The following is a 24,872-nucleotide window of genomic DNA, read 5'->3' on the forward strand; positions in this document are numbered from 1 at the left end:
GGAAATACGCATCCTTCAAGTCCACTGAAAGCAATGATAGGCGTTCTCACCCTGATGGAGTCGAGCACTGAGCGATGCCGTCTCCATCGTGAAACCGGGTCTGGCGAAACAAACCGGTTTCAGGGGAGAGGAGATCTATCACCGGGCGCCAGCTCCCGTAGACCTTTTCCCACCAGGAAGAGTCGACTGTTAAAAGCCCGGTACTGATCCGTGTACGATTCTACAGCTTCTTGCCTCATCAATGGTCTTGATCTCCTGTCTCAAATGCTAACGTCCTTCGATTACCCTGGAACGTACTACGGCTGTTTGGACCGGGTTTGAGTTGAGGGGTGGCCGAGTTCGATAGGTAATAGATATCTCCCTCCCGACGGACATTCTACAATCCAGGTCTCGGCGCCGTAAGGCGCTGCAAGTTTGCCATGGCTGACCGAGGCCACCCCCCCACTTCCGCAAGCAGGTGAGGGGAACGCCGTCCCTAGCGTTTCCCCCCTTTCTTCGACTTCTTCCCGAGAGCTCCACAGGGAGGAGGAGGCTGGGAGGAGGGCTGGTTACGGCTCCCCTTGGTAGAAGTCGAAGAGGACAGAGTCCTTTCCCCGGGGCTTCGACGCAGCTACCGTCTTAGCGCACCGAGGAAGCCGCTAGCCGAGCTCTTAGACTTGGCCGCAGTCCGAGGCTGCCAGAAGCCTGTCGAGTCTGCTGGTGAACCATAACGGTCACTGTCGTCAGTGCGCCGTCTTCCCCGCAGCGTCCACCATCTCTCCTGGAAGAGAGACGTGGCACTCCGTAAAGGTCCGTTGCGAAGTCCCAGACTCCGCTTCACGCCGCGGCCTCGCCTGGAAACCCGAGTGAGGACAGCGTCCCTTCGTCGGAGTACAGGTTGCCCACAGGTTCACCGTCTTGTGGGCAAGGAAGGAGATGGCTCTTCCTCCAACTGCAAAGTCTCCTGAAGGCCGTGTCATCTTCGGGAGAAATTCCCCCCGGAGTTGGCTGCGACCCTTAGATACTGTGGGGGACCACAGATCTAGCCGGAGACGGCCTGGAAAAGCTGCCATGTCAGTAGATTCAGGCCGGTTGCCTCTTGCTGCGAGAACCACAGGTTTCTCGACAGGAGCTGCTGCAGAGACACACCCGGAGTCAGCCTGCTACTCCGGGTTCACCTGTTTGTGGCGGCAAATCGGGTCTTCAGATGGCACGTAAAAACGCCGCTGTCGCAGCAGAGGAGTGGAGCAGCTTGCTCGACTGCCAGGCTGTGAGCGAACGTCTTGTCCGAGACAAGCGATTCAACGCTGGTCCAGCACTGGCGTCGCAAGCTCAGAACGCGGCAAACCCACCGTCGGTCTTGGGTTCCCTCTTCGGGGCCCCAGAACGACCTCGAGCCGGTACGTGGGCTCGGATGGTGGGAGCATGCGATCCTTTCCGCGAGGGGCTCGTTGTCTGACGAATCAGCCGCAATAACCTCGGCAAAGTTTTCCTCTGGATCTTCAGGAGTGACTGCTTCCTGGCTGAGTCGGACCGTCCAGTCCCTCAAACAGGAGCATCTCTCTCCGAGACCCTCCTCCATCAGGGAGGAACACGACAGACCCCTCTCGGTCTCCTCCAACACCTGTGCGTACGACTGGCCGGCCGAGAACCGTGCCTGGTACGTACGACGACGTGGTGGATCACTTAGGGCGCACCCCTCACGTCACTCTCAATACCTCGCCCCTCCCGGTGGTACCCCGAGGAGGTTGAAGGTATGGGAGAGGCATACCTGACGCTCCCCCGTCCTCGCTCGCTGTCAGACCAGCGGGCTTGGAAGAATGCAGGGGCGATCGCCAACTTCCCGGTGGCGATCGGAGCGTGGCAGACCTAGTCGAGCCGTCTCGCTTGGAGACCGGCTGGACCGAGAACAGCGGCCCCGGTCCTCGTGTGTCAGAGGAGCTGGTGCTGGTCGCCGTACAGCTATCGCTCTCCTTTGAGAGTGACGGTCAGGCGACCGGCGAGCTCCCCTGGTCACGGTGAGATCGGTGCGTATCCTCACGGTGCGTCAGTTTCGCTGGTACCACCAGCCGTGCTGTGCAGGCGTAACGGGGGACCTCTTCCCAGCCTCAGCCGATGGCCGGTCATGGACCTCACGTCCCGCACCGGGTACAGCTGCTCGCCCGCGAGAGCGAGAGCTGGTCTGGTGAGAGTCGCGTGAGCTCTGTCACCAGTCATTTTCCGCTCTGTGCCGTGAACCTGACGCTGAGCGGACTCAGAGGTCTGGTTCTTGGCTGTACGGGCCGTGTTTGGCAGACCGTACACTCGGTACCTCTGCGCGAACATAGGCCGAGACGGACCCTGCTGCGGTGGCGAACCCCTGACAGCAGTGAGGAAGTGCAGGTGTTAACCGGCACTCCTCGGTTGCCCGTAGTCTTCCTTCCTTGCGGAAGAGAGAACGGGTCCCTGCCCCCGAAGGAGCAGGGTGACCAGCGAAGACCTCCCGTCTCACCAGAGCGAGACCGGGCTCTTCGTAGGTTCCCGAAGGAGACTTCTTGGGGGGGGGGGAGGGCGACCTTCTTCTTCTTCGGCGGGGAGGCCTTAGAAGAGGAAGGTGAAGAGGCGGCAGTACACGACGACGATGAAGAAGAACGATGAAACGACGACGACACCTCCCTCCTCTTCTTCTTCTTCTTCGTCAACCTCGTCAGACCGATTCGATCTTGTCATCCAGAGCGGAGCCGGGGCTTGCTGTTGCCGAAGCAACAGGGCCCGATCGCACCTGTCCGAACAGCTCAGCATCGGGAGCATCGGCGTCCAGGAACGGACAACATCAGCCAGGTGCAGGCATCCGAAACGGCAAGAAGAGACAGCAGGAGTCAGTACAAGGAACGGCAACAAGTGGTCAACGTCACGTCCGTGGACAGCAGCTGGCAGGTTACGGCAGGTACGGCAGACTGTGGTAGCGGCGGTCCAGATGGGCGGACCGCCGCACAGACCTCCTAGGTACCGGTGGAGTCCAGGGGCAGCTCTCGTGCACACGAAGTCCGGTCGCGGCAAGCACGGCAAACCCAGTGGCGGCATCACACTCCCCCGAGGTACTGCGACTGGCCCCTGCACCGATGTAGTGGGTGTCAACAGAGACCGCGTGCGTGGTGTACACCAGGTGATGAGGTGAAGGCGTAGCCGGGTGTTGTAAGGTCTGGTGGTGGTCGTGACCGTAGCATGGGGTGACCGCCACGGAGCCCAGCGAGATGGTAGGAGCAGCCTGGACACTCGCACGCCCTGTGCAGCCCTCCAACGATGCCCACACCCGTCCGAGGTCATCCTTCCCGAGCAGGACCGCACCTGAGGAGGCAAAAGTCGGGTGATTTAGGGGGTCCTCTACCCGTTCGCGCGAAGGACGAACGGATAGAGACCATAGTACAACTCGACGTCAGGGTATCTGCGCCCTCCTCCACGCTCGAGCAAGTCAGGAGAGGAGAAGGACCTAGAAACCCCTCCCCGAAGGGAAGGCGCGATACGTGGAAGTTGAGCGGGGCGGCAGGAAAGAATACGAAGTGTCCGTCACCAAAGTAGTCCCGCGGAGTAGCTTTCCGACGCTCCTTTGCCAAGCCTTCGCTTCTCCTGGCCCCTCATACAAATTCCACTGCCGCCTCCGACCAATTATTGCAAACAGCACATGGCTCGGCTCGGGTGCATTCGCGCACCCCGCATCCGAGCCACACAAAATATGAGGGTCTGTCTCCGGGAAAGAGCGGAACTTCCCGCATTTACGCCCTTTGCGGTACCCGGGCATAGTCCTCCGTGGGGTAGCGAGGCGAGGAGATTCCATCATTAATCATAACCTTCAAATATATGAAAAGAGAGAAAATGATGTACTTACATGATTCTTTCATACACAGAACACAACGCTATCTCAAAAAGCAAACGACGAGAAGCGGCGACTCAGCGTCGAACACACACGTCACGTCGCTTTGATGCCGAAAGCAAATGATTTGTTTACCTCCAGTCGCGCGCGTGACTAACTTAAGGAGCAGCGCCGTCGTACAGCAGTTACTACGCGAACCCCTTCTTTCGAAAGCTTACGACCTATCCGCTGCCGCTAGTACCCTTCCTAATTGTAAAAGGACCGAAGGTTTGTATGCCGTGTCGAACAAACGTGTTGCACTGTTTTTCTGAAACCCATAGGTATAGGTATGCTGCTTAGTATCAATCAGTTTTTTGGTAATCATGTATTTTTACAGCTAGCCTATTGATAAATTTGTATTTTTTTCATTCAAAACATATGACCCTCATGCTAACTATTCCTCCTCTTGTTAACGATTTCTTGTCATTGCAAATTCGGCCCCATTTATTTTCTTATGGTGCGAAAAAAGACAATAGGCCCAGGGACCGAAAGCAATTGCGTCACACTACAGCGGTAATCAGCAGTAAAACATCTTGCATATATCCAAAAGTACATATAAAGATATATTTATATATGCGCTTTACGATTATAACATTACATGAATAGCTGTATAATACAGAACTTAAAGAATGTTCTAGTTCCGAAAAATAATCACTTAAATTTCAGTCAGAATAGAGTGTACTTTTTCAATAACATAATTTTCAATTAATCTTCATAAATATGTAAAAATATTGATGTTTACTAGTTAAATAATTATCTAGTGCACGCTTCGTCTTCGTCTCCTACCAAAACAGTAGCTTCCCTTAAAAACGTTGTGGTTAGGGACCGTGTTCAGATTGTTTGTGATGAAAGTCCCCCAGCGTCTATGGGTTCGGTGTGTGTGGCTTTTCACAGGCAATGGAAGTTTGTTGACACAAGCACCCTGCAAAATATTTAAGCGTAAGTAAAAATTTCCGAAGCGTACTTGTGAGATTTGCACTGGCGTTGGCCAACCTTTCACTACCTCCTGTTTAAAGCTTTAATTTGGCCTTATTTCTAACTTTGAGAAAATACTTACTTCGAAGGAGAGTAGAGGTCTTTAGCTCCGTGTCCCTCACCAACAATCGTGACTGATGCCCATCTCCAGTGTCTGGACGCGTTATGAGTACTTTTCGGAGGGTGGCATGCCGTGCCATCAGTGTTGCCCAGTCCATGCGGTTTTGTTTACCCTAATCAGTGTTGTCCGTATACTGCTCGTAGAACTGTGTTGCGAGTGAGTACTTAGGAACCAGGAACAGCATTGGTTCAAGTGGCAATGTGGTGTGGAAATTAAAGACCAAAATGACAATTTGTCAAAATTGCATTTTTTTCCTAACTATACAAACCTGAGGTCCCTTTTACATAGGAAGGTCAACTAGCGCAGCCTGGATAGGTCTAATCTTTCGAACACAGGGTTCGGTAGTTAACTGCTTGTCCGACAGCGCGCGCGGCGCGACTGGGAGGTACAATCACTTTTGCTTTGGCCCAGCAAAAACTGCAGAGTGAGGGGTGGCATGAGGGTGGGACTATGTGTACAAAGGACCTCATTTTGTTAGTTAGGAAAATGCAATTTTGACAATTGTTATTTTTCCGACACGGCTATACAAACCTTCTCCTTTTACAATAGGAAGAACTCACTTTCTTGTGGTAGGAATCTGAGTCTTTTGTTGACAGACTGGTGTTCGCCCAACCTTGGAATGCCTCCTGGTCTAAGAGCGAGGGAGGGATCCAACCTCTTCCGATTGAATCGGGGTGTGCATCCCGCAGGATCAAGTGGTCAGACCTCTGGCCCAAGTAACAAGAGAGAGGCAAGCGTATCTCTTCGTACCAGCAGACCAGAACAGCTCCTAATTTGCAAGAGGCAACATAAAGTTATGGTGTTGTCTCTTGTTGGCATCCCCTTCCCCCCTTGTAGGAGGAAGTGGTGGATTTCGCTCCCATCCTAGTGAAAGGGATAGATTGGGCTTCTGTCGAGTAGCTCACCGGCATCTCGTCCTTATCCAGCAATGTGATTGACGTATCCCTCTAACCCACAGGTAGAGGGGGAGAAAAAGATAGGGAGTAAGCCAGTCATCTCTCATGATTCCTTATCTATTCTTACAGTCACACCAGGCCTCGATGCTGTTTCAGCCTCTAGGTCGGGTTAGCTACACACGTGTTGAGCAGCCACCACGGTCCCAAGGAAACACGCCAAGGACCTGTGGGCAATTCCAAAGGTAAAGGAGGTGCCAGTGTTCTGGTTGTACCAGACCCCCCTGCCTCAGTACCTGCGCCACAGGAGAAGTTCTTGTGTAACTCGAGGGCGTGTACTTCTAGTCATCTTGGTGCTGACGAAGTTCTTCCAACACTCAGCCCTGGGATGTCGAGTTTCTTCAGAAAGCGTGGTCTCGCGTTCACAGCAAAGCCGCATCTCCTTCGCATCGAGGCGGTGAGTCCATTAGGGAGGGTATTGTGAAGGACTTAACCGTCGCAGGAACCGAAGGGGTTCAGGAGGTCTTCGCCTACGAATTCGGTACGATCGAGCGTCACGATCCCGCATACACCCTGGATACCTTTGACTTCGCAGGAAAAGTCATGCAATTACCTCAGAGGAAAAGAAGGGAGATGGTCGTATGACCTATTCCCCTCCCTCCTTCTCGACTTCGTGATGTCCTGTAACCATACTGGTCTATCCGTCTGCAGCGAGTTGTTCTTCCTCGTATGGATAGGACACCGACAACTCAATGGTGGGTGTCCGATGGTATTGGTACTGTGACAGCCGTGAGGGAACGAAGAAAAGATTGTTATGGAACCCCGAACTAAGTCCACAGCGAAGTTCGTAACGACTTGGGGCGTCTCTGACAGCTGCCGACTATACTGCGTTCGTAGGAGGCAAGTTGTCCAAGCACCCGAGCAGTCACTGACCTTTGCCTTAAAAGGGGTTATGCCAAGAGAGCTAAACAAATAATTTGTTCGTCACCGATGCCAGAAGGCAAGTGATGACTCTTCTTAAGCATGTGCCCAACGCAAAGTCCAATTGCCTTCTAAGACCGAGGTCCCGTGAATCAAATATATCTAGTATAGTTGAAAAATTTTTTTTTTTCCCCCCTTCGGCACTTTAAGGGAAACACCACTAATGTGTCTTTGAAGAAGAATGGTGTACAGAAAATGCAACCTACGTCTTCACAGCTGAACGAGGAAGTATTCTCAGATTCTGAACCTGTGCTACAAAGACTGAGAACCTAACCGCTATTCATTGCTGTCCGGTGAGGATCGTAGTTGCGATAAAGCGGAGCGTTTTGATATGAAGACAGGGAAATACTGCCCTGAAGAAACTGCTTCTCATGGGGCTGAACATTGGAGTAGATTCTGTCAGTGGATAGTAGGCGATGTCTTCTGACATATCTGTTAATTCGGGGCGCGCAATGAATAATTGCACACCTGAATACAGATTATTTTTTGAACACAAACTCAGATGTCTGCAAAAATCATCGCATTATCGCGGTGCGATGCAGCGGGTGACTAGTACAGACTTCTGTACCGTGCGGTAACAGAAAGATGAAAGGGCGAGTCCAAGAGATTATCTCTGTTGAAAATTCTCGCAATGTCGAACAGTGCGATGAAATCGAGCGTCACCGCGAGTAAGATGGTCCTTCATTATTGCGATGAATCCCCGTTACTCGAGACCTAATTACCAGGATTGTTGGGCAGAGAGACGGTTCGGTAGTCAATCAACCAGGGAGTAGAGAGACGTAACCGACCGTGCATCTCCGAGACCTAGCTGATACTGAGCCGCTATCAGGCAGTTCAATACGCAGTACTCATCGGTGCCTTCGTCCCATCCTGAGTTGCCAGGTAATCCATTATTCCACGAGGAATGCGTTCAGCTAGAACCATCGAGCATAACGAATAACGCTCGAGGCAATTATATTTTAATCGAAAAACGGATTTCGGTAAATTACAAAAGCTGATTTGGTGTTGTTCCATGACAAGACCACTTATCTAAAATCGAAACTGATAACTGCTGGAGTGCAGCACCCCGAGTTTGCAGTTTCAATTTAAGAATACAATTCGTCCTCGGTCACAAACCGTAGAGTTAACTACGGTATTCCCTACCCCCCGGAACAATTCAAACTGTAAAAGAATCATGTCGCGAGGAATATACGTAGTATATTGTAGTTCTGTACCACGACCTCCATCCTAAATTCTTTTCCTCTCGAGGAATGAGAATAAGGATTGGAGATCCGACCGCCTTCGTTCTCCATAGTCAAGAGAGGTGAAGGAGAAGTCTTTCCCAAGGGAAAGACTTCATTGTAACAGAATACAGAACACGATAGTTTCAAGCCAAACTGGAAGTTCCCGTCCTTTCTTCTCTATTCAGGTAATCGCCTACTGTGAGTACTCTTCTTTCCGCAGCAGTTTCTTCCCAATGCTAGAAATTACAGGAATTCGAAGCATAAGCGAGGTTCCCGATTATCGTAGTAACAATTTATCGGGGATTCTCGCTCTACTTGGTCCGTGTCTCGCCTAAGTGTTTGGTAGATCGTAAAACTCGAACAACGTCTGGTGCGCTAAAAATTCCGTAGAATTCTAAGCGACTCTGCGAAACCCCCCACCGAATTCCGTCAAACGATATCGGCTGGTGGTCTCATCGATTCCCGTAGAAATCGAGAAAGGTGCAGGATCCCTCCTCCATGACCGGGGCTTACGGTCAGGTAGGACACCGAGGCCCCCCGGTAGCGCAGCCCCTAACGTGGGATCTTACAGAGAAATCTCTGTAGGATCCCTCCCCTTTCCCCTCGTAGCCCGTAAGGGAGAGGGAATGGGGGAGGAATTGGATACTGGCTCGCCTTCCCAGCGAACTAGCATTTTGGAGAAGAAAATGATGCAGCGATTGGCTCTCAGAGCCGGGGAAAACTTATCGTCAGAGAAAACGTCCGTCTGGGTGGAGGCTGTCGACACCTGCAGGAGAGGAGCCGATACCGTCCTCTTCGACTCATTCCATTCCTCGGTCGAGGTCCGAAACCCTGCAGAGGACCGAAGGGGTATTGCAAGAATACGGTGTCCGTAAGACAACGTAAGAAACGCCTCTGTCGCAGTAGAGAGGTGAACGTAGCTTGTTCGACCGCCCAGAACCTGAGAGAGCTTCCTTGTCCGGAGACGAGAGACTACCTGGTTCAAACAAGTCGCAAGGCTCGAATCGCGGCAGACCCACCGTCGATTTTGGGTTCTCCCCTCTCGGCCCCAAAACGACTCTAGCCGAGACGTGGCGCTGCTGGTGGGAGCGGCGTCCTTCCCCGAGGTCTTGTGCTGACGAATCAGCGCCATAACCTCGGCAAAGTCCTCTGGATCTCGGAAGTCACAGATCTTGCAGATTGGGACCGTTAACCCTTCGAACAAGAGCATATTCCGAGAACCTTTCCTCCTATAAGGGGGAACAGCGACAGCCCTCAGTCGGTCCTTCTCCATCCACTGCGCATACGTCCTGGCCGTCCCGAACCGTTGCCGGCACGTAGGGCGTCGTGTTGGGATCATGAGGGCGCACCCCTCAGCGATCACTCCTCAATACCACCCTCGCTCCTCCCGGTGTAACCCGAGAGGTTGAAGGTACGGGAGAGCTCCCTCCTCGCTCGCTGGCACGAACCACAGGGCTTGGAGGGCTGCAGGCGATCGTCAACCCGTGGTGGCGTCGAGCTGCAGGCCTGGTCGAACCGGCGCTGTGGAGAACGGCTGGACTGAGTGACAGCGGCCCCGATCTCGAGTTCAGAAGAGCTGGTGCTGGTTGCCGTACCCGATCGCATCCTCTGTGAGAGCGACGGTCAGCGACCTGCAGGCTCCACTGTCACAGTGAACCGTGCTTTGTCCTCACGGCAACGTCACGTCGCTGGTTCCATCCGTGGCTGGTACCGGCGAACGGGAAGGACCTCTTCCTCAGCCTCAGCCGTGGCCGGTCGTGGGACCGATCACGTCCCCTGGGTTAGCCAGCTGTCGCCCGCGAGAGGCGAGAGCTGGTCTGGTGAGGAGTCGCGTGAAGGCGGCTGTCACCAGTCTTTCCGCCCCGTGCCGTGAACCTGACGCTGAGACGGACTCAGAGGTCTGGTTCCGGCTGCACGGTCCGCTGGTCGGCGACCTTCAACACTCGGTACCCGAGTCCCGCGAACGAGAGGCCGGACGGACCCTGATTCAGTGCAGAACCACTGACAACATGCGAGGAAGTACCGTTGTTGCCGGTACCCCCTCTGGTCCCCGTAGTCTTCTTCCTTGCGGAAGAAGAGACGGGCCCCCGCTCCCCGAAGAGCAGGAGGACCCGGAAGGAACCCTCCCGTCCCACCGAGGTTGAGACGGGTCCCGAGAAGCTCCCCGCGGGAGACTTTCTTGAAGGAGGGAGGAGGCAACCTACTTCTCTTCCTCGGCTGTGAAGCCTTAGAAGTCGAAGGGGAAAGGCGGCAGCCGACGACGATGAAGAAGATGAAGACACGACGCGACAACCTTCCTCCTCGGTTCTTTCGTCAGCTTCCGCAGGACGACGTAGATCTGCTATCTCAGGGCGGAGCCGGGCTGCTGTGCCGACGCCACAGGGCCCGGACGCACCTGTAACAGACAGACCAAAGTCTGGGGTAGTACCACCACACCAGACTATACAGGGAACGACGTCGAGCAGGGTATGGGTCCATCTCGAAACAGCAGCAAACAGCTCGTAGGGACAGCACAGCGCAGCAAACGCAGGGACAGCAGCCGCAGCAACGCAGGGACAGCCACGCAGCAACTGCCTGGACAGTCAGCCAGAATCGGCAGGTACGCAGCAGCCCGGAAACACAGAAGTGGAGCAGCACCAGCAACATCCTGGTAACTGGCGGCAGGTCCCAGTGGCGAGCTCTAGGGCAGCGGAAGTTGGTCGCGGCAGCGCGGCAACCACGAGCGGCGGCGCACGCCCCCCTCTTCGGTAACGGCGAACGGCACTTCACAGCGGCTGTAGCAAGACTGTTTAACACGTGAGGCGAGTACACACAGGTGAGGAGGGACGTCCGTCACCTGGAGCGTGGTCACACACTCCATGGGTGACCGCAGTAGGCCCAGACATAGAACCGCGCCCCTGGAACACTAGCGACGCCCTGCAAATGGAAGACACCCATACCTCACCAAGGTCCACCCTCGTGGCAGTAGCACCTGCCGGAAATAACAGTAGTAGCGATTAGTGGGGGGGAAGTCCCCCTCGCGCGGGGGGGGTGAGCCCTCTCCGAACGGTGGAAGACCCCGAATCACAATTGTCCATCGTCACCGAGCGCCCTCCCCTGCGCTCGACGGATTCGGCGAGGAGAAGAACGCAGATACCTCCCCCCCCCCCACAAGGGGAAGGCCCACTGTGGGCGCTGAGGCGGGGTGGGGGGGTCCTCGTTCCCACCCCGCACGCAACCCATGTACCAACAATAATAATAAGAGCCCGAAGCAATCGTGCCTCGGCCGAATGCAGGCATAAGGATCAATTCCTGACTGAGCGGAACTTGAACCAAATAATAGATTGATGCAATCATAATAAAGGGAATAAAATGAAAAAGAATCTTTACATTACCTATTCACTTCACAATGGAATAAGGCTCGATCGAGCGCATTTGCGCCCATCAGTACCTGAGCGCAAGGGTTAAAAGGAATCCATTCCAATTAAGATGGAAAACTTTTATCCATAATGAATTGATGCAATCAAAATATATATGAAAATGAAAAAGAATACTGCGCTTGCGATTCACTTCATACAATAAAAGGGGAAGGATCAGTCCGGGAAATAGTCGGAACATTGATCCAGTAAACATGCAATCTCAATAAAATATGGAAAATGAAAATACGTGCACTTGGGCGATTTCACTTCATTCAAATAAAAAGGGGAAAAGGATCATTTCCGGGTAAGCTCGGAAACTGATTCCAAAATGTCGTATTGCTACAATCAAAAATGCAATTTGTCGAAATTGCATTTTTCCTAACTATACAAACCTGAAGGTCCTTTAAACATAGAAGGTAACTGCGGCGAGCTGGGCGGTCGTAAGCTTCGAACAAGAGGAGAACGGTAGTTAACTGCTTGTCCGACTCGTGCGCGCGCCCGCGCGCTCGAGAGGTGAAGAATCCTTTTGCTTTTAGAGGCCCATGCAAAAAGTTGCAGAGTGGGAGGGGGGCATGAGGTGGGACTATATTAAGGACCTCAGGTTTGTATAGTTAGGGAAAAATGCAATTTTCGACAATGTCATTTGTTCCGATACGTAATACAACCCTCGGTCCTTAACAATAGGAAGACTCAACTTCTTGGTGGGAGGAATCTGAGTCCTTTTTTGGTGAACAGACGGTGTTCGTCCAACCCTGGAGTGCCTCCCTGGTCGTAAGAGCAAGTGAGGGATCCAAACCTCTGTCCGATTGATCGGGGTGTGCACCGCCGGCTCAATGGTCAGACTCTGGTCCAAGTACTAAGAGAGAGGCAAGCGTATCTCTTCGTACCAGCAGCACGAACTTGTTTCCTGTTTCAGAGACAATCATAAAATGGATGGTTTTTTCTCAATTTGGCATCCATTCCTCCCCTTGTTGGAGGAAGTGTGGATATTTACTCCTATCCCTACTGAAAGGGAAGGATGGTGCTCTATTGAGTAGCTCACCTGCATCTCTCTTAAACCAGCAGGTGACGACCGTGGTGCCCTCTACCCAAAGGTAGAGGGAAGAAAAGTATGGGAAGAGGAGCCAGTCACACTCTCATTCCCTCTCCATTCTTACGGTCACACCAGGACTGATGCTGTTCAGCCTGCGAGGGGCTGGGTTAACTACACAACGTGTTGGCAACCACCATCGGGTTCCCCAAAGGAAAAAATCCAAGGACTGTGGGCAATATTCCCCCCCCTGAGGTAGAAGGAGGTGCTATGCGGTCCGGTTGGACCAGGCCGCCTGCCTTCATTACCTGCGCCCGGAGAAGTTTCTTGCTGAAAAACCGCGAGAGAATGTTGAAATAGGGCGTCCACTCATCCGGTGTTCGAGTTTTCTTCAGACCAGCGTGCCGTCGCACCTTCACAGGACAAAGCAGCATAGCCCTTCGTATCGGAGGCGGTGCGTCCTTAGGGAGGGTATTGTGAAGGAACTCGAACCAATCGTCATTTACCGAAGGGTCTGAGTCTTCGCTACGAGATCGTACGAATCGATCGTCACACAAATCCCATCCCTTTGGTGCTTGACTTCTCAAGAGAAGTCCATGGCAGATTTACCTAAGACAAAAGAAGGGACTAGTCGTATGAACCTATCCCTCTTCTTCTGACGTTGTTATTGTACAGTACTCATACTGAACCAGCTGATTAAGAACACGAAGTAATGATTGCTCTGACACCGAACTAAGTCCGCGCTAGTTCGTAACTGACTTGCGGACGCTCTGACAGCTGCCGACTGACTGGTTTCGGAATCAGTAGAGGCAAGTTTGTCCAGCGCGGTAAGTCACTGACCTTCGCCCTTAAAGAGTTATGCTGAGAGACCAACAAATAAAATATTTGTTTAGTCACCGATGCCGACGGCGCGGCGAGATTCTCTTAATGCATAAGCTCAAAAGCGAAAGTCAATTGCCTTCAAAAGACCGAGGTCCCTGATGGCAAAAATCTCATAGATGTTGAATCTGCAGCTTAAGGGAACAACACTATGTGAGTTGAAGACGAAGGTAGGTCAATGAATGCAACCTACGTCTTCCAGCTGAATCGAGAGAAGCATCTCAAGATTCTAACCTTTGCTTACACCTGGACTGAAAACGCTAAACCGCCATTTCTTGCTGTCCGTTGTGCAATGAAAGCGGGCGTTCTTCATAATGAAACACAGGGGAGAGCGCTTGAAGACTGCTTCTCATGGTCTGAACGTTTGGAAGTAGAGCTGGCAGGTGTGGTTATGCGATGTCTTTCATACATCTGCTAATCCGGGGTGAACAATGATAACAATTGTAACACCTCCGAAACAAGATCTTTGGAGGACCAACTCAAATTCGCAAAATCATTCGCATTATCGGGATACGATTGCAGCATAGAAGACTATTACAGAATTCTGTAATAGCTCTGTCATATAGCTTCACCTGCATCTCGTCCTCTATCACACGTAGTGACGACCGTGGCCCGTCTGCCCACTATGGGTGTAGAGGAGGAGGAAAAGAATGGGAAGATAGAGCCCAGTCACTCACTCACTCAACCATCCATCCACACAGTCACACGCAGGATCTCGCTGCTGTTCAGCCTCGAGGGTCTGGGTTTAGCTACACAACTTGTTAGGCAGCCACCACGGGTCACCAAGTAAAAGGTATCCAAGGACCTGTGGGCAATATCCCGAAGGTAGACGACGTAAGGTAGTCTGGTTAGACCAGACCCCTGCCTTCCCAGGACCTGCGCCAACGGAGAAGTTCTTACGAAACCCCACGGGGCCAATATTCTGACTTTCGTGGGCTCCTCGGACGGACGTACGGATTCCAGTCACTACCATCAGCCTCATATGCCCTCCTGATGACCTCACGCAGCATGATGAAAGAGTGTTCTTGTATACTTCTTTCTTGGTGACCCCGGCTAACAGAAGAGCGTCGCACTCAGGCCTTGGGTGTCGAGTTCTCTTCAGATAGCGCCGTAGCGCCCTCGACAGGACAAAGCAGCATCTCATTCCGCGATCTTAATCGGTGAGGTCCAATAGGAGGGGAATTCGTGTAACTATCGAACCCTGTCGTCAGGGAATCGACGGTTTCTGAGTCTTCGCAACGAGTTCGGACGAAATTGAGCGTCCGATCCCCATCCCTGGATTGTCCGGTACTCCTAGAAAGACCATGAAGTTCCCCTACTCTCCTTCGCCGATGCCTGGCCAGCAAGAAGAGGGTCTGATGGTCAGATCCCTGTCCTGACGACTCTCGGAGTGGCTCGACGTCTTCGAGTCAGACTCCTAAGGACGAAGTCACATCCCACGCAGGGGGCCCTGAGTTTCCTGGGTGGGCAAGACCTTTCGAAGCTCCTCATAAGCAAGGAGATCTGAACGAGTTCGAGATGTCCATCCCCTCAGTTTGCCAGGACGAGCGCCAAGGCGGCTCTGTATCCTTTGAGACTGTGGGGACTGAAAAGAGCTTCTCTCTCGAAGAAAACGCTGCACAATCCGCTACTGCTGAGAGTGGCTCTGAGGAGATAGACCCCGTCTACGACACCACCACAGAAGACGGCCCCACTTCCCCTGGTAACACAGCTGCAGAGGACTGACGGACGTTTCAGCCATCTCTGTGTGCTGCGCTACGGAAAAGCCTATCGTTCTCAAGAGATGGTGGATAACAGCCAGCCGTGAAGACGTAGAGACTGGATGCTCGGGTGGTACCCTAAGAGGAAGAGAGAGAGGGGGAAGGAAGCTCGACGTGTGGCTGGGCGAGAAGGTTTGTGCCAAGGGGGAAATCTCTCCGTTCTCCTGCAAGAAGAGCCAGCAGGTTCCGGATACCAATGGCCTGTGTCCATTTTGGGAGCCACCAGGATCATCCTGATATTCGGGGTGACCAGTGCTCGACCTGATCACCTTGCGAATCAGGCTGAACGGGGGAAGCATAGCGAATAGGTTGTCCACGGTGTTGAAGAGCAGTCCTCTGCAGCTGCCCATGGTCCGCACGGCCGAGAGAACACCCTAACCTGGAGCTTTCCCTGTTGTGCCGGTGGCGAACAGATCCACGACTGGTCTCCCCGAAAGGTCGAAGAGCCTTTTCCGCACGGTCCTGTGTAGAGACCATTCGTTTCCCTATCACGCTGATCCCGACGGCTGGCGTGTCTGCTACTACATTCCTCTTCCCTGAATGTAGCGTGCCGACGCTCTATTTGAGTGTGCCTCGGCCCACTCGTGCCCCTGCCTAGTCAACTGGTACAAACGGGAGAGGACCTAGTCCCCCCTGTTTGTTGACGAATCCCCCACCGTGGTGTTTGCTCATCAACACCACTGAGTGTCCCATCAAGCGGTCCTGGAACTCTTGTAGAGCGAGGAACGCTGCCTTGATTCCAGTACATTGAGGTGAAGGTGCTTGTTCGTTCCTCGTCCCACACTCCTGAAGTCAAGCAACTCCGCCAGGTGTGCGCCCCATCCCTCTTCGATCGTCTGAGAACAGCTGCATGTCCGGGGGGGGAGTGCGCATGGCACTCCTCTTAAGAGGTTCCTGTCGTCCCGCCACCAGCCTAGGTCCTGCCTCACCTCCTGTGTCGTGACACTGGAAAGCTTGGGGGATCCGTCGCCTGTGTACCAACTCCTCCTTTAGTCTCCACTGAAAAGAACCGCATGTGAAGACGCCCTGCGGGCTAACTTTCTCGAGTTGACGACAGGTGTCTCGATCACTACTTGCCATCGCTGAGCTGCCTGTGTCCTTACAAGCCGATACAGGAACGGTTGGATGCCTCCCGAATCTGCTGATCCGCGAGTCTGCGTGGGAAGACTCGCCCTGCTACAACGTGTCGATCAGCCATACCCAGTTACCTCAATCCTCTGCTGGTCTCGAGATCGGACTTTTTCGAAGTTCACAACGATCCCCATATCGCGAACAAAACTCGAGCAGGGTTCGTTCCCTGTCCTTAGCACTGCGAGCGGGAGCTCGCCAGACTAACCAATCCGTCGAGCTAACTCATCAGACGTATCCTTGCGAATGGGCCCAAGCATCACCAGAGTGAACACTCGCGTGAACACCTGTGGGGCGGTTGAGACCCGAAGCAAAGTGCCCTGAACTGGTACACCGTCCCGTCGAGATGAAGCGGAGGTACTTTCTGAGGACTGATTAATGGGTATTTGGAAATACGCATACTCAAGTCCATGAAAGCATGAAATCGTTCTTCCCTTATGGAGTCGAGCACTGAGGCGTGCCGTCTCCATCGTGAACCGGGTCTGGCCGAACAAACCGGTTTCAAGGGGAGAGAGATCTATCACGCGGGCGCCAGCCTCCGTAGACTTTTCCAACCAGTGAAGAGTCGACTGTAAAAGCCCGGTGACTGATCCGTGTGATTTCTACAGCTCCTCTGCTCAGCATGGTCTTGATCTCCGTCTCAATGTGTGCTACGTCCTTCGATGAACCTGGAACGTACGACTGCCCTGTTGGCCCGGGTTGGAGGTGAGGGTGCCGAGATTCGAAGGGAATAGATATCCCTCCCGAAGGACCATCTACAATCCAGGTCTAGGCGCCGTAGGCTGCCAAGTTGCCCAATGGCTTGCCAGTCAAAAAACAGGTGGCATGACGTCCCCAGGACCCACCACTTCGGCAGCAGGTGAGGGGGACGCCGTCCCTAGCGTTTCCCCCCTTTCTTTCGACTTCTTCCAGAGCCTCCACGGGAGGAGGAGGCTGGGAGGAAGGCTTGGTTACGGCTCCCTTGCCAAATCCGAAGAAGACAGAGTCATTCCCCCCTGGGCTTCGACGGCAGCTACCGCTAGCCCCGAGGACGCTAGCCGAGCTTCTTAGACTTGGCCCGGCATCCGAGGCTGCCCAGAATCCTTCGAGACCGCCTGTGAACCAGCCGGTCACTGTCGTCAGTGCGCCCGTCTGTCCACCGCGCGTCCACCATCTCTCCTGGTAGAGAGACGTGGGAACTCCGTAAAGGTCCGTGCGAAGTCACAACGCCGCTTCACAGCCCGGACCGCCCTGGACAACCCGAGTAATACAGCGTCCCTTCGTCGGAGACCAGGTTGGCCCACAGTTTTCACCGTCTGGTGGGCAAGGAAGGAGATGGCTCTTGCTCCAGACTGGCAAAGTCTCCTGAAGGCCGACGTCATCTTCGGGAGAAATTCCCCCGGAGTTGGCTGCGACCTTAGATCTGGTGATGGACCCAGATCTAGCCAGGAGACGGCCTGGAAAGCTGCCATGGCGGTAGATTCCACGGGCCCACCCCGAGTGCCTCTTTGCTGCGAGAACCACAGGTTTCTCGACAGGAGCTGCGGTTGCAGAGTACCCCCGGATTAGCCTGGCTAACTCCGGGTTCACCTTTTGGGGCGGCATCGGGTCCTCAGATGGCACGTAAAAACGCCGCTGTCGCAGCAGAGGAGGTGGAACATCTTGCCCTCGACCTGCCAGACTTGGCGAACCGTCTTGTCCGGAGACAAGCGATCAACCTGGTCCATCACTGAGCCGCAAGCTCAGAACGCGGCAAGCCCACCGGTCGTCTGGGTTCCCTCTTCGGGGCCCACAGAACGACTTCGAGCCGGGACGTGGGCTCGGATTGTTGGGAGCGGCGATCACTTCCGCGAGTCGTGGTGCTGACGAATCAGCGCAATAACCTCTGCAAAAGTTCCTCTGGCATCTCAGGAGTGACTGCGTCCTGCGGAGTCGACCGTCCAGTCCCTCAAACAATGTGCAACTCCCGAGACCTCCTCCCTCAAGGAAGGAGCAGCGACAGACCCCTCTCGGTCTCCTCAACCACCTGTGCGTACTACCTGCTGGTCCGAGAACCGAGCCTGGACGTACACGACGTGTGGTATCCTGAAGGGCGGCACCCATCACGATCACTCCTCAATACCTCGCCCCTCCCGGTGTAAACCCGGGAGGTTGAAGGTATGGGAGAGGAAGACTGACGCTGCCCTCCTCGCTCGCTGGCAGAACCAGCGGGCTTGGAATACTGCAGGCGATCGCCAACCCGCGTGGCGATCGAGCTGCAGACCTAGTCGACCCGTCTCGCTGTGAGAACGCTTGGACCGAGAACAGCGGCCCGTCTCGTGTGTCAGAGGGAGGCTGGTTCTGGTCGCCGTACCACGATCGCCCCCCCCCCCTCTCATGTAGAGTGGACGGTCATGCGACCGGCGAGCTCCACTGTCCCGGTGAGAACCGGTGCGTATCGCTCGACGGTGCGTCAGTTCGCTGTACCCAGCCGTGGCTGGTGCCCGGCGAACGGGGGGACTATTCCCTAGCCTCAGCCCGTCCGGTCATGCCGGTCACGTCCGCCCGGTAGCCAGCTGCTTCGCGACGCAGAGCGAGAGCTGTCCTGGTGAGATCGCGTGAGCGCTGTCACCAGTCTTCCGCTCCGTGCCGTGAACCGACGCTGGGCGGACTCAGAGGTCTGGTTCCCTGGCTGCAACGTCCGCTTGGTATCGACCGTACACAATCGGTACCCTCTCGCGAACGAGCGGGCCGGACGGCCCCTGCTGCTGTGCCGAACCACTGACAGCAGGTGATGCAATTGCCGGTGTTAGCCGGCACTTCCTCTGGTCCCCGTAGTCTTCTTCCCTTGCGGACAGAGGAGACGGGTCCTGCCCCGAAGGAGCAGGTTGACAGCGGAAGAACCCCCTCTCGCCAGAGCGAGACGGGCCCTTAGAAGTTCCCGAAGGAAGACTTCTTAGGGGGGGGGGGGAGGCGACAGTCTTCTTCTTCGGCGGGGGAAGCCTTATAAAAGAAGGGGAGATGCGGCAGACGAACGACGACGAGCACCTTCCTCCTCTTCTCTTCTTCTTCGTCAACCCTTCTCAGGACCGCGTCAGATCTGCATCCGGACGGAGCCGGGTCTGCTGTTGCCGAAGCAACGGCCCGGAGCACCTGTCCTAACAGATCAGCATCGGGAGCAGCGGCGCCAGGAACAGGAACAACATCAGCAGTGCAGGCATCACAGCACGGCAGAAGAGACAGCAGATCAGGTAGCAGGACTGCAGCATTGGGTCACGGCAGTACGGCAGACTGTGTAGGCGGTCCCAGATGGGCGGACCAGCGGCACAGACCTCCTAGTACCTGTGGAGGTCCAGGGGCGAGCCTCTTCGGGCACAACGAAGTCCGGTCGCGGCAGCAACGGCAAAAACCCAGGTGGCGGCATCACACTCCCCCGAGTTTTACGCGACTGGCCCCTTCACCGCTGTCGTGGGTGTCACTAGAGACCGCGTGCTGGTGTACACCAGGTGAGGATGTGAAGCGTAGCCGAGTGTTGTAAGGGTTGCGTGGTGGGTGGTCGTGACCGTTGCATGGGTGACCGTCCACCCCCCCCACGGCGCCACCGAGATGGGTGAGCAGCCCCTGGACACTCGGCACGCCCGCAACCCCAACGATGCCCCACACCTGTCCGAGGTCATCCTTCGCGGCAACCGCACCTGAAGGAGGCAAAAGTCGTGATTAGGGGGATCCTCTACCCGCTCGCCGAAGACGAACGGATAGAGGCCCCAGAGTACAACTCGACGTCAGGGTATCTAGCCGCCCTCTGCTCCAACTCGACAAGTCAGGAAAGAGTAGGACCTAACACGCCCCGCCCGAAGGGGAAGGCGCGAGACATGGATTTGAGCGGTCGGCAGGAAAGAAGACGAAGTGGTCCGTCCCAAAGGAGTCGCGGAGAGCTTTCCGACGACTCTTTGGCAGGCCTTCGGCTTCCTTCCTGCCCTCATACAAAGTCCACTGCCCCCGCCTCCGACCCCAATCATTTACAAAAATCACAGGCTCGGCTCGGGTGGCATTCAGCGCCCCCGACACCGAGCACACAAAAATTGAGGGTCGAGCTCCGGAAAGAGCGGAACTTCCCGCATTTTACGCCCTGTTTCGGTACCGGGCATAGTCTCCGTGGGGTAGCGAGGACGAGGAGCGTCCCTCATTATCCAATTTCCGTTGAATTACTATGAAAAGAGAGAAGATTGTACTTACAATGAACTCTTTCATACACAACACAACCAATACTCAAGAAAGCAAACACTAAAGCGGGCTAAGAGCGTCGAACACACACGTCCACTCGCTTGAGGCCGAAGCAAAAGTGATTTGTTACTCCCAGTCGCGCGCCGCGCCGTCGGACAATGCAGTTAACTACCGAACCCCTTGTTCGGGAAAGCTTACGACCTATCCAGCCTGCGCTAGTACCTTCCCTATTGTAAAAGGACCGAAGGTTTGTAGCCGTGTCGAACAAAAGTACAATTATAACCGTCCGACACCCTGATGGGCCACAGTCGCTGACTTCTGTTGGTGAGAAACGAGCTAAAGACTCTCTCCTCCTTTTCGAAGTAAGTATTTTTCTTCCACAGTTAGAAATTAAGGCCAAATTTTAAGATTTTAAACAGAGGTACTGAAATGGCGCACACGGCGTGGAAATTCACCAAAACCGCTTTTAGAAATTTTAACTTACAAAACTAACAATGTTTCGAAGAACTTGACGCCATCTTGATTTGTTTACAGAGTCGCATTGTGTCAACAAACTTTCATTTCCTGTGACTAAATCCGCAACCACTTGTACCCACAGACGCTGGAGTCACTTTTATCACAACAATCGAAACAGCAGCAAGGCGATTTCGCACCAACAGAGGCCAGGCGTAAACAGCTGTTTTGGGTAGAAGATGGAGAGAAGCGTGCTCTTAGCCTAATTTTTAACTAGTAGTAAAACACAATATTTTTACATATTTATGATTTATTTGAAATATTCGATTAATTGAAAAAGTAACTCGACCTCGACTCAATTTAAGTGTAATTATTTTCTGAATTAGAACTTCTTTCAAGTTCTGTATATGACTCCGCAATTTTTCTGGACTTCGTACGATTTAATAATTGCTATACCTCAACTGTCATGCAAGAACAGTTTACCAGTTTTCATGCAGATTGTTAGCAGCTATACTGGAATTGTTATAATCGTAATGGCATATATATCTTTATTATTACTTTTGGATATATGAGATGTTTTACTCTCGATTATCGCCGTAGATGTTCGCAATCGTTTTTCGTCCATGGGGCCTCTGTCTGTTTCGCACCAGAAGAAATTATGGGGCCCGAATTTGCATGACCGAAAGGTCCGTTAAAAGGAAAGTTAGCATTGAGGGGCATTGGTTTTGACTGAGAAAAAATACAAATTTATTCAATAGCTAGCTTGTAAAAAGACTTTGTTAAAAAACTTGATTGACAACTAAGCAGCATTCTCTATGTTTTTCAAGAGAGCAGTGCAAGCACGTTTTTTTGGTCAATACTATTTCGTAACGAACACTCTTAACTGAACGAGATTTTGCTATAGTGCATACACCATTGCCTTTAATTTATAAGGTATTCGTGATCCCTAATCGTAAAATAATAACGACACTTGTCCTTGTACAAAGCAAAACCTCCATTATGCGAAATGGATACGGACACCTTATAAAACTCCACCTATCCCTCTCCCCAACCGCCCCCAACCACCCCCTCCACCGCCATCCCTTTTCTTCTTTCGTTCCTCCGCCTTCCTTTTCTCTCTCTCGCTCTCTCTGCTCTCTCGGTCGCCTCTCTCTCGCTCTCTCTCTCTCTCTCTCTGTTGCCATTCGGTAATGTGTTGCCCTCCCAAACTGGGTATATGACTACACACAAAACTTTGAAATTGGTGAAATTAGGCTATGTATTGGAAGTATATATAACTAAATATTAAAGCAATTTATCATTATTGCATTACTATGACAACTAGAATTCATGAAACAGTTTATAACCTGTTAAGCGTCACCCACGTAATAATACGTTTACCGCGATCTACTCGGTAGCGCCTTCAACGGGATATTACGTTTCAAAGACTTTAACTGTGCTTGTCAAGCCGTCAGCCCGTAATAATACGTTTACTCGTATAGAAAGTGTAGGAACATCATTTGGTAACACTCTCAGCACATGGGAAACTATTTCCAGCCTGGCAACTCTTTCCTGGTGGTCGCTTATGCTAGAAAACTGCCTGTCCCTGTGGTTTTTCTTTCAATACGCTTCGGGCGTTTATCGAGACAAATTGGATTTCGCGTCTTTCACAATGAATGTCCCAAAGAGGAGGCATATTTCTTCAGGTGAGATCAATCAAATACTAGATGAGGAGTGTGATATTGATAACCTATTTGATGATGAGAGCTCTAGTTCTGAATCCTCCAGTGATGATACAAAATTTTCTTCCAATTGCGGGAGTGAAGATGACTTTTCTTTGTTTGCCGAGTGACTGGACTCAGAGAGAGAGAGAGAGAGAGAGAGAGAGAGAGAGAGAGAGAGAGAGAGAGAGAGAGAGAGAGAGAGAATTTCCTACAGTTAATTACAGTATGAATAACAAGCATAAAAATCAATATTAACTTTGAAAAACTATCATCAGTGCTATGATCGCTGATTACAAAAAAAGCGTGACGGTACGTTAGCAGCGAGCTCATCAGGGGCGGACGCTTAACAGGATAATAATGGAACGGCGTATGTGTGAAGCCTCCACTAATGTGGCAACGATGATTTTGCCATTCTTAGCATGCAAACATTAAAGGTTACATTTATTTCTGGCATACGATTATTAAAGAAATTCAAAATACTAATAAAGACTGAAATCAATGAAAAGTGCTAGCAAAAACAAAAAAGCAAAAAAAAAAAAAAAAAACGTATTCGTTCCTCTATGGTTTTCGGCAGCCAGATGTACAAAAACGTTAGAAACATTTGATTTTATCTACTTTAGAAATATCTGTAATTTTTCGGGGTAATTTGGTTGCAAAAAAGGGATAATATACATGAATTAAATCAAAATTTTTAAATAACAAAGTAAATTTAAACTAAATAACGAGTAAAGTAAACAGTTTAGGGAATAAAACTTTGCAGTTTCGTCGTCTGTCGTCGTCTGCTGTTCGAAATTGTGTTTATGGCGCGCGCTTAGAAACCAGGAACAGCAACGGTTTAAAGTGCAATGTGGAGTGAACTGAGACCAAAATGTGTATAATAACAATCAAATAAGCACGTGGAGTTTCAGTTGTGATGGCAGTAAGATAAAACCGCCGATTACAAGGTAAGAATGAATTCAGTTCCAACCATAACCCCGGGAATAACAAGTTTTCATACTTTCACTAATATAGGCAACAAAATGTTGTTTTTATTGTGCTGATTACAACTGCAATCTTGAGTAAGATCAATAAACGTTACATACATACGCTAACATTGTTCAAATGAGTGCTGGGAAGGCTGGGGAAAGATGGTGGCCGTCACTGATGAGAACCGTCCATGCAAAACGTAGCCGCCATATTGGATTTCAAAACTGCCTTGAAAACATATTTTACGAAGAGCTCACATGCTTATTTTAGTTCGTATGGGGCTTTCATATATCACAATATGTTGACGAAACTTCAGTCTTTTAAATGGTATGCTTAGAGTTGCAATTGTATTCATGTTTCACCAATTAAATATCGAGTGAATAAGACCCGTCTACCGTGATGAGGGTTGGCCTGTCGTGATGTTTCCCCCTAGTACCTAACACCAGAAAACCGTGATAAGGGTTGGTAGTCGCTGGTTTTTCCCCCTAGCCTAGTAGGACCTTACAAAGGAAATGCCCTGACTAGGCCTATGAGCACGGCATTCCCGACCAGGCCTACCAATTCCTAGTTAGGGTACAACGTTGCCCCAAAGGTCATGCCGGGTAGGAACTAGCCTAGAAGGGATGCCAAAATCGTCATGAGTACAACCTAGCATGCCTTCCACAACATAAGTTCCTGTCATTATGAATAGTGGACCTATCTTGAAGGCAATGGCGTAAGAAACGTTTGCCTATGGGTTATCACGACAAGGATTTGACGGATGTCCTATCTTAGCTAGTACATCCTACGTCAAGGAATATGGGACAAGGTCGGAGTCCTGCTGTACGCTATCCTATTACACGGTTTCCCTTCGGCTAAGTGACTTGAATCAACACCAGTATAATGCATCCGTGTACACCATTAACAGCAGAATTATAGTTGTAAACAACACAAGTCATAATTACCGAAGAATTACATAAACTGCAAGGATTTGGATGCCCTTCGAATCAGTAGCAACAACAGAAACAAACAACTAGCGTGGTTCGTAGGTGCGTTCTATTATGTGCGTTTAGAAAACACGTTTGTGCTTGGATGTTGTTTCCTTGAAAAAGAAATCTTGGTTATGCCTTTTTTTAAAGTTACAATTCATTTACTTCAAACAAATATACTTATAAATAGAATTTAAAACTTATATATAATTTCATATAAGTAATACGTTATTTTTTTGCAAAGGAATAACTTACAATTACATCTCAACTCTCTAATATTCACACAAAACACAACTACTGGAACACTTTTATTAGACAAGTCCTCATTTTGATTTTGTTTTGTT

At 51.8% G+C, this 24,872-nt stretch overlaps 1 protein-coding gene across 1 annotated transcript in view; it reads right to left on the reverse strand.

Moving 5' to 3' along the window:
• Window positions 1–24,633, reverse strand: part of LOC135214930 (RNA-binding Raly-like protein) — an 81,041-nt gene extending 56,408 nt beyond the window's left edge. The window contains exon 1 of the mRNA XM_064249419.1: window positions 24,505–24,633. The gene's annotated coding sequence lies outside the window, so the exon portion shown is untranslated. The remainder of the gene's footprint in view (window positions 1–24,504) is intronic.
• Between the last annotated feature and the right edge of the window lie 239 nt (window positions 24,634–24,872).

This window comes from Macrobrachium nipponense, chromosome 46 (assembly GCF_015104395.2).
Source record: "Macrobrachium nipponense isolate FS-2020 chromosome 46, ASM1510439v2, whole genome shotgun sequence".
Lineage (NCBI taxonomy): Eukaryota > Metazoa > Arthropoda > Malacostraca > Decapoda > Palaemonidae > Macrobrachium > Macrobrachium nipponense.